Raw genomic sequence first — 9032 nt, 5'->3', positions numbered from 1 at the left:
CACTGGAGGCTTCGTCCCATGGATCATCACTGGAGGCTTCGTGCCATGGATCATCACTGGAGTGGAGAGACACACAGGAGGCCTGGCTCTGGGAGAAGGCACAGGACTCACCAGGCTGGGGAGACATGCAGGGGGCCTTGTCCTTGGCCGAGGCACCGGATGCACTGGGCCGTGGAGGCGCACTGGAGGTCTCGAGCAACGAGCCTGCACAACCTGTCCTGGCTGGATACCCCCTGTAGCCCGGCAAGTGYGGAGAGTTGGAACAGGSCGCACTGGGCTGTGCTGRCGAACCKGGGACACCGTGCGTAGGGCTGGTGCCGTATAACCCGGGCCGAGGAGACGCACTGGAGGCCAGATGCGCTGAGCCGGCATCATCCCTCCTGGCTCGATGCCCACTCTAGCCCGGCCGATTCGAGGAGCTGCGATGTAGCGCACCGGGCTATGCGTGCGCACTGGGGACATCGTACGCTTCACTGCATAACACAGTCACTCTCTCGCCACGGTAAGCACGGGGAGTTGGCTCAGGTCTCCTACCTGACTCTGCCAATCTCCCCGTGTGCCCCCCCCAAAAATAATTCTGGGGCTGCCTCTCGTGCACGTTACCTCGAGCCAACTCCTCATAGTGTCGCCGCTCCGCTCTAGCTGCCTCCAGCTCCTCTTTCGGACGGCGATACTCTCCCGGCTGTGCCCAGGGTCCCTTGCCGTCCAATATTTCCTCCCATGTCCAGGACTCCATCCTTCCACGCTGCTTGGTCCTTTGGTGGTGGGTAGTTCTGTAACGAACGTCGTCGGGAGAAGGAGAAGAGGACCAAGGTGCAGCGTGGTAAGTGTCCATATTACTTTTAATAAATACAAAACACTTGAACAAAAACCAACAAAACGAACAGTTCTACAAGGTATACACACAAAACAGAAAACAACTACCCACAAACACAGGTGGGAACAGGCTACCTAAGTATGGTTCTCAATCAGAGACAACGATAGACAGCTGCCTCTGATTGGGAACCATACCAGGCCAAACACATAGAAATATAAAACATAGAACAACATAGAATAACAGACATAGAATGCCCACCAAACTCACGCCCTGACCAACCAAAATAGAGACATAAAAAGGATCTCTAAGGTCAGGGCGTGACAGTACAAGTCAAAAGTTTGGACAGACATACTCATTCAAGGGTTTTTCTTAATTTTTTACTAAGTGCCAAGAATCTGCTAAGTTGTCATCAAAGCAAAGGGTGGCTACTTTGAATAATATCAAATATCAAATATATTTTGATTTGTTTAACACTTTTTTGGTTACTACATGATTCCATATGTGTTATTTCATAGTTTTGATGTCTTCGCTGTTATTCTAGAATGTAGAAAATAGTAAAAATAAAGAAAAACCCTTGAATGAGTAGGTGTGTCTTCTTTAAATGGCCTGTACACAAATACACTACAATAAAGCTAAACAAATGAAGTCAACCTACCTTGTGGCCTACAGTAGCTGGTCTGATGGGAATTCTGCAGTCTCCGACACACGTCTACACTGTTGGCATAGGTTCAAATCCAGCCTACTGCCCTTCGACACAACATCTTTCCTCACTCTCATCCTCTCTATCTTTGTTCAATAAAGTAAAATACCTTATATATATATATATATATATATATATATATATTTATATATTAAAGAACTCACACTGCCTTTGGCTATGTAGTTGGAGTTGTTCATGACGTCACGGGCCAAGCCAAATTCACAGATCTTAACCAGCTTTCCTTCACAGACGAGAGCGTTTCTGGCAGCCAGGTCATGGTGAACACACTGTGAGGACAGGGACAACAGTTCAGACAAGCTTTTATTGAAGTGTCTTGTGGGTTCACTAAGATCATTTCCACGTGGCATCAGTAATGAATGAATGTTTGATGTGACATGGCATGAAATGTCATTACATGATCCGGTACTAATAAGAATGGATTGTGAATCAATCTGTTAAAGCGGATATAAGCCAGCTGTAATGAGTCATATGTTCTTGGATGACAGGAAGTCCATGCCCTTAGCCACCTGGTAACTGAACCCCACTAGATCAGTGTATCTCAGAATAGGGGAGTCACTGATAGATAACGCCATGTCTGCTCTCTCTTGGCCTGAGCAGCATAACAGAGAACAAACAATAGTCACAAACTCTGAGACAAGCTGATGATTTTGATCAAAGTACTGTTTAAAGGCAATGTCTGGTTACACAAGAGGTTGAAACATTAACAATCCTTTTATGGAAGCCGCTTGCATGTCAAAAATCAAGGTGGAGTGAGAGGCTTCCCTATTTTGGTCTCTTCAGCAGCATTTCAACATCAGACACAATGTCTACCCACCATCTGTCTGACAGGGAAGTTTAAATGTTTCCAACACTATATCAGGCTGAAGGTTAGTATGGTTCACACTATATCAGGCTGAGGGTTAGTCTGTTTCCATTATAACAGGCTGGGGGTTAGTCTGTTTCCACTGTTTCCTCAGGCTGAGGGTTAGTATGGTCCACACTATATCAGGCTGAGGGACGGCCTCCTTGCCTCCTAGGGATGGCATGGAAGAGCACCAGTAAGCCAGTGACTCAGCCCTTGTAATAGGGTTAGAGGCAGAGAATCCCAGTGGAGAGAGGGGAACCGGCCAGGCAGAGACAGCAAGGGTGGTTCGTTGCTCCAGTGCCGTCCATTCACCTTCACACCCCTGGGCCAGACTACACTCAATCATAGGACCTACTGAAGAGATGAGTCTTCAATAAGGACTTAAAGGTTGAGACAGAGTCTGCGTCTCTCACATGGGTAGGCAGACCATTCCATAAGAATTGAGCTCTATAGGAGAAACCCCTGCCTCCAGCTGTTTGCTTAGAAATTCTAGGGACAGTAAGGAGGCCTGTGTCTTGTGACCGTAGCGTACGTGTAGGTATGTACGGCAGGACCAAATCGGAAAGATAGGTAGGAGCAAGCCCATTTAATAATTTGTAGATTAGCAGTAAAACCTTGAAATCAGCCCTTGCCTTAATAGGAAGCCAGTGTAGAGGCTAGCACTGGAGTAATGTGATCAATTTTTTTTTGTATGGTTCACTCTATATCAGGCTGAGGGTTAGTGTTGTTTCCACTATATCAGGCTGAGGGTTAGTATGTTTCCCAATATATCTGTCACGCCCTGACATTTAGAGATCCTTTTTATGTCTCTATTTTGGTTTGGTCAGGGCGTGAGTTGGGGTGGGCATTCTATGTTTTGTGTTTCTATGATTTTCTATTTCTATGTTTTGGCCGGGTATGGTTCTCAATCAGGGACAGCTGTCTATCGTTGTCTCTGATTGGGAACCATACTTCGGTAGCTCTTTTTTCCACCTGTGTTTGTGGGAAGTTGACTTTGTTTGTGGCACTTAGCCTTAAGCGTCACGGTTTGTTTTGTATTGTTTATTGTTTTGTTGGTGTCATTTCAAATAAAAAATAAAATGTACGCGTACAACGCTGCACCTTGGTCCACTTCATTTAACGGCCGTGACAATATCAGGCTGAGGGTTAGCATGGTTTCCACTATATCAGGCTGAGGGTTAGTATGGCCCACACTATAAAAGGCTGAGGGTTAGCATTGTTTCCACTATCTATACCTTGTCCTTGGTTGTTGTCCTGATGGTAGGTTGTCTCATAGACTGATAGCTCAATGTCTGCATACTTGATGTTATCTCTCAGCTCTTGCATGGGGACATAATTGAAAGAATCCTCCTTATTCATGTCCATGTAACCCCCATCGCTCTCTCTGCCAAACACGAAGGGGCACAACAGTAAGCGCCAGTATGTCTTTGATTGTGAAGTCAGTAGAGTGTATTTTGGTGGGCAGCAGTCTTGCCTTTTTCTTTGTATTTGGACTGCGCTTTCTGCTCTGTTGCTGCACATATCAGCATCCCTGCATTTTATAACTGTGTAGTACTGCAAGAAGGTGTGCCTTTTGCGGTGGAGGTAGTCAACCAAGTTGCCATAGCAACAGTACTCAGTTATTAGGTAAATAGGACCTTCAGGACAGAGAAAAAAGGGACAGTTGTTAATACACACACGTTGACTGACATATGGTAATTATGTTAAGGCCTAGATTCAAACCTGAACTGCGGAAGATCTGCATTATGGTGCAATTGATTGACATTTAAATAACATTTCCATTTGAGCTGACATATGCAGCGTTTATCATGAATACGGTCTCCACCAACACAAAAACATTGCCTGTAAAAGGTGCACAGACAAATAAAGGCAGTTGGATTGAATCTAACCCGAAGTGGTTAAAGTAGTGGTATGCTTCCCAGCTCCCACCTCATTTGGTACAGGTCCCAAGTAGGTTCACAATGTTTACATGGGGCCCAAGGTGACTCATTATTTTCAGCTCAGATATCAGAGGCTGAGTCTCACTTCTTCTTGCTGTGGCTGTCCGTCAAAGGCAATAGGAGAACACACAGAGTTGCAATATTATTCCGTGGTAGAGGAAGAGGAAATAGGTCTGTGGTTTGCGTGTAAAATTTAGGATTTTTTGTTGTTTTGAAGTTGTTTGTGAAGCATAAAGCACTTACACTTGAGCATCTTCACAGCCACTTTGGTGGTGGACTGGGTGTGACCGAACGCGTGACCTAGTGTGACAGAAAATGAGGTGCACTGTTAGCTTAGCCAACGCCAAATCTATCAATAAAGTATGATTTATACAGTATATAGGCTACGCTATTCACACAATTATGCTAAAACATATTCACTGATTTACTGAGTTGTAATATTCCCTCACCCAGGACCATGCTGTCTCGGGGCACCTCCCACTCATAGTCATAGGGCAGGTGCATAGGGTCGATGTAGGTACACTCATGGCCGTCTGAGCTTACTGATTCCATCACCTTCCATCAAATCTCATAGCGGGGCTTCTGAATGCAGAGACAAAAGCCTGTCAGAGTTTTATAAATTATATATATGATATACTTAACTGTCCCCGACGGGAGATATGTCTTGGACAATTAAAGAGTGCTGTTGATTCCACGTAAATACATAGAATCAGATTGATTCAACGTACATAGAATAACATGGCCATCCTACACCCACACACATGTTTGTTGTGACATCAAGGCTGTGACTTAGGTGGCAGTTCAGTTCCACATGAAGGCTATTTAGACCTACTAGCCAGGTTCCAGTCCATTATCGTCATCATCCCTAATGTTACAGTCTCATCTTCAACAGTAGCATCACTATCAAGACAAATGTGATGGGAAGTGACTTTGGGTCCTTGAAAAGCACTATATACGGTAGGGCCCATATGTTAGTATTAGGAGTTGGAGATAGGTTTCTGTGTGGGCGTCACCTTTCTCCAGAGGGCAAAGAGGAAGATGACAGTGATGACTACGAGGGCTAACACTGCAGCCAGCACAGCCACCTGGGAGAAAATAGCTGCAGACACACACACAGAGATAGAAGGAACTCATAGAACAGGTGGTCCTCTGTAGCTCAGTTGGTAGAACATGGCTCTTGCAATACCAGGGTAGTGGGTTTTGATTCCCAGCACCACCGATACGTAAAATAGGTATTTGGATAAAAGCATCTGCTAAATGGCATGTTATGTACTCTGTTAGTCACAGAGTATTTTCATCAGTTAATCAAAAGTAATTTGACATCAGTTGTTGATTGTTACTGTAAATACTTATTTTCATTGTGTCATAGTCCTTGACTTCAACCCATGCTGAGTCAATGCTTACAGTTGGAGACGAGTTTGATGTCCCAGGCCCTGCGACCTCTGTCGTTGCGGGCTTCACAGCGTACTGACATAACACTCTTCATGGTCTGAAAGGTACACAGGCTGCGGACCTGGTAGACTCCTGAGGTCTCAATGTATCTCACGTTCATCTGGGTGCTGACGTTGTCCGGATCAGCCAGAAGAGTGCTTCCATGAACCAGTGTGTCTTACGACGTATCTGGGTTGCTGACGTTGTGTGATTCAGCAGAAGAGTGCTTCCAACTGCTTGGTCTTTACGACTGTATCTGGTGCTGACGTTGTCCGTGATTCCAGCCATATTAGACGACTGTCCGTGTTTCGGATCTGTGGCGTCTTTGAGACGACCGTTTAATCTTGTGGTGCTGCGGAGTGGCCGCAGAGCAGCCAGTAGAAGATAGTTCCATACAGTGAAATACTGACGACAATGTATCTGTGCGCTCGATACTTCGTTGTCTGTGATCAGTCACCAGGAGAGTGCTTCCTACTGTGGTCCATTACGAGCTGTATGATCTGGGTGGTAACGTTTCCTTGGATACGTCCTCCAGACGTCAAGATGCTATACCATGTCCTGATGAGTTAGCTTACGACCGTTATTCTGGGTGCTGAACGTTTATCGGATCTATCCACGCAAAGAGTGTGCTTTCTCCATTGCGTTGTGGATACTTTATGGGAGGGTGTGTGGAACTTGTATTGTAATTTTTTTCTCCTAGGTAGGGTTGGGGGGGGGCTGTTTTTGGTGTGGGGACGTTGTCTTTGGATCGAGCCGAAGAGTTCTTCCCATATCGTGGTTTACGACTGGTTAGCTGGGTGCTACGTTGGTCTGGTTCGAGCCGAAGTAGTGCTCCTAGTACTGTGTCGTACGACTGTTACTGTGGTGCTGACTCTCGTCCGGATCAGCACAGAAGAGTCTTCCGATCGTGTCTTACGGATCTGGGTGTGACGCATTGTCTGGATCAGCCAGAAATGCTTCCGATACTGTGGTCTTTACGACTGTATCTTGGGTGCTACGTTGTCGGATCAGCCAGAAGAGTGCTTCCATGCTGTGGTCTTACGACTGTATCTGGGTGCTGACGTTGTCCGGATCAGCCAGAAGAGTGCTTCCATGCTGTGATCTTACGACTGCATCTGGGTGATGAGGTCATAATTGTGGATTATCTTGGTGATGATAGAAAAATATTGGTTGGTTGGGGTCAATTCCATTTAAATTCCAGTAAATTCAGAAAGCAGACCAAATTCCAATTCTTCTTCATTGAAGAGAATTGGAATTTTACTTCTTGAATCGACTGGAACTGAAATGTTATTGACCCCAACCCTAGAAAATATGCTTGTTCAGTTCATGAGACATTCTATCTCAGTGAAATATTGGGTGACTGAAAAAACAACTATAGACTATTGAGTGTCTAAAATAAGCAACAGGTCTAACAATTATGACTAATAATGTGGCCCTAGTGCTGCACTACCCTCTACAGTTTGAGAGGAGAAAGTCGCAACACAACTGAAGAGGCTGAATATGCTTCATTGTGTTGGTCAGTATTTATTTCCAGGGTTTTTCCCCCTTACTTTCCCATGGTTTCACAGCTGTACCAGTGAACAGTGGGCGTGGGGACACCCTCTGTGACACAGAGCACACCGTGGCCCTGGTCCATGTGCTGGTCAGACAGATCTACTATCTTCGGGGGAGCTGCAGGGAGAGGAAATATCCCACGAGAATGTGAAAAGTAAGTATGGAAACAAAGATAGGCCATTGTTTTATCACTAGCAAGAAACTACTCAACATCCTTTATATTCCAATGTGATAACTCAATAAAGGAAAATGTATGACTGATCCCGTCTGTAATGTAGACACGTCTAATGCTCCAGAGCGGATAATTATATCTCAGCTGTGTATTTATGTATCTTACCCTTGACCTGCAGGTCAAAGGTTATCTCTTTGACGTCATCTCCATTGGCCACCTGGACGGTGTAGAGACCCATCTGTTCCATCCTGACCCTTACCAAGATCAGAGTACTGAGGTAACTGGAAGTCAAAGGTCAAAAGGAAAATAACACAATCAATATCAATACAACTTTATTGTCCATGTTAGTGAACAACAGAAATGTGTCTGCTTCTAGGTATTTATCATGGGGCTTATGCATTGATTGTCATGATAATCAAATATTATTTTCTGTTGGGATGTCAATGACATGTATGATGGGTACCTGGTCTTATGCACATGTTTGGTGTCAAGGATACCGTGTCCCCAGCGAGGGTGGTGTTGTCTCTGGTCCATACCACCTGAGGTTTGGGATACGCTTCGATCTGCACTGTGAGCTCAATGCTCTCGTTCCTTCGTCGCTGAAACATTGGTGCTGACGGAAGGTTCCAAATTCACTAAGCCATGTTCTGTAACATGGCATTGGAATAGAAGAATACTGCCTTATAGGTGAATGGCAAGAACTGCAATCAGTTAGTGACTTTCCAAAGTGGAAGCACACAAAGCCCATTGAGCCCCCATTGCAATGTGCTTAGTATTTCCACTTTTTCAGTTGATGAATTAAAAAGTGTTACTAGGCCAATGTTGTGAGTTTGGAAAGGTTTTGAGGGCGTTTGCTCACCCAGAACAGTGACAGTGAGATTAACCATGGCTGAGTGTACTGACAAAGTGTCCTGCACCCAGCAGGTGTACTGGCCCGAGTCCTCCAGAGTAACCCTGGAGATGTTCAAGAAGGAGCGGATTCTGAGTTCCCGGTTCCCTGGTAGAAAGTCTGTCAATGCCTCAATTATCTTCAGATGGAATCAAAATATAACAGACGTAAGAACAGGTTTTAACAACAGCATAATTGTCAAAAAAAAAGAGTTGATTATGCTTGGTAATATGTGTCACATATAATCAGGTGCACAACTTTGGTTTTAGAAGTTAAACAAAAAATCCAGTCGGATAAACACTCTTAATCTTGGAACTATAGGGGGTGCTGTTCCGCATTAGCATATTTGGGTCTCCAAATTAAACTGCCTCGTGCTAAATTCTTGATCGTACAATATGCATATTATTGTTATTATTGGATAGAAAACACTTTCTAGTTTCTATAGAAGTTGGAATTTTGTCTCTGAGTGGTACAGAACAATATCTACAGCACTTTTCATGACAGGGGTCAGATTTCAGAAATTTTTACCCCTGATCTGGAGTCTGTTTTTAAGGCGACAGTGAATGCTATGAAGAAACCGACACTGCCTACGTCTTCCTCTGGGTGTCTGTACGTCATCACGTTTTGAATGGAATCGATTGCACAATCACAGCCATTATAAAAG

General features: G+C 44.7%; 1 long non-coding RNA gene and 1 pseudogene across 1 annotated transcript in view; one reads left to right on the top strand and one right to left on the bottom strand.

Moving 5' to 3' along the window:
* The window catches only part of LOC139027788 (uncharacterized), a 331562-nt gene that overhangs the window by 199052 nt on the left and 123478 nt on the right, over window positions 1-9032 (top strand). The window lies entirely within an intron of this gene.
* LOC111963737 (platelet-derived growth factor receptor beta-like) overlaps window positions 1-9032 on the bottom strand; it is a 19363-nt pseudogene that overhangs the window by 7343 nt on the left and 2988 nt on the right.

This window comes from Salvelinus sp. IW2-2015, linkage group LG5 (genome assembly GCF_002910315.2).
Source record: "Salvelinus sp. IW2-2015 linkage group LG5, ASM291031v2, whole genome shotgun sequence".
NCBI lineage: Eukaryota > Metazoa > Chordata > Actinopteri > Salmoniformes > Salmonidae > Salvelinus > Salvelinus sp. IW2-2015.
This window is presented reverse-complemented; position numbering and strand designations above follow the sequence as displayed.